General features: G+C 41.9%; 1 protein-coding gene across 1 annotated transcript in view; it reads right to left on the bottom strand.

Annotated features, from left to right (window-relative positions):
• Positions 1-1423, bottom strand: part of Fez1 (fasciculation and elongation protein zeta 1) — a 53774-nt gene that overhangs the window by 36416 nt on the left and 15935 nt on the right. The window lies entirely within an intron of this gene.

Below are 1423 nucleotides of genomic sequence, written 5' to 3'. Positions count from 1 at the left end.
AGAGAGAGAGAGAGAGAGAGAGAGAGAGAGAGAGAGAGAGAGAGAGATTTTCCCGGAAAATAATATAGAAAGCTGGTAAATAAATAAATAAATAAACTTGTGAAAACAATTTCTTAAGAGTGAAGACATCTGCTTGAAATTTTTCTGCCATACAAGAAAGCACTTGGAGAGAACAAAGTCATCAAGTGTTCATGAGACAGCTATTCAGCAGAATTTCAGAGCCTGTTTCCTGTGTGTGTGTTGGGGGGGGTGGATTCATCATATATATGTGTGTGTGTGTGTGTGTGTGTGTGTGTGTGTGTGTGTGTGTGTGTGTGTGTGTGTAAACTGGAGGACGACTTTGGGTATCTTCTATTGCTCTTCATCACATTTTTGAGACAAAGTCTCGCTGAACCAACCATTTTGGCTAGCCTTGCAGAATTCTGAGTTCCCATGACCCACCTGCCTCTGCCCCTTCAACACTAAGGTTCCTCCCGGTACTCCCAGCTTTTTACATGGGTGCTGGGGAATCCAAACACAGCTCCTAACGCCTGTGCAGCAAGCACTTCATCCACTAAGCCATCTCCCCCACTCTGGAGCCTGCTTCTTAAACCGTGGATGATATCCCAATTACTGTCAGGCACTATTAAAGCTGTATAAAGAATCCAGGTCCCACCGGAATTGTGGAACCAAGAAGAAAATATGACTTGCTAACTCAAAGAAAATGCTCCAACCACCACACCCACTGAAAAGGTCATGGGCCTATGCTTAAATCACTCTGTTACATTAGCACTTTGGGAATGAACACTCCTTTAGCTGTGTCCATACAGGAAATGCTGGAGAAGTGAGATTCAGCAAAGTCCAAAATAGGCTATGCCTTTTGTTCCTGACGGGAAGCTGGAATCTTAAGGGACTGCCCACCTTCTATTGGCCTTGTGACTGTAAGTCCTGAAAGTGACAGTAAAATCATTTAATCTAGTTTTTCCAGAAGTGGGCTAGGTAGGCATTTGGAAAATGATGCTGTTTGGGTGTGAGCAGCCCCAGTGGAGTAGATTGTACAAAGACATGTATGAATATATGTTGCAAGTCTGAAACTGGCAGCTTACCATTAGGGCTACATCAGCCCTGATAAACACACACACACACCTATACCTCTAGACTGACAATACGATACTCAGCTCAAAGGGTTAGTTTAATTTTAAGTTAGTAACAAATCCCATAATTGCCTTCAGTCAGCCATTTCCCAAGTCCAATAATACAAAGTTCACGCTTACACATGTTAGTATGAATACATATTTGTAGTTCATACCTTTCTACAACATTTTTGATTCTCTCAGATATGTAAATAGAATAAACAATATCTCTCCCTTGTACTTCTAAGAACCTTAAACCTCTAGGAAGATAACTGAATTCTCTCTCTCTCTCTCTCTCTCTCTCTCTCTCT

Source organism: Mus pahari, chromosome 10 (genome assembly GCF_900095145.1).
Source record: "Mus pahari chromosome 10, PAHARI_EIJ_v1.1, whole genome shotgun sequence".
Lineage (NCBI taxonomy): Eukaryota > Metazoa > Chordata > Mammalia > Rodentia > Muridae > Mus > Mus pahari.
This window is presented reverse-complemented; position numbering and strand designations above follow the sequence as displayed.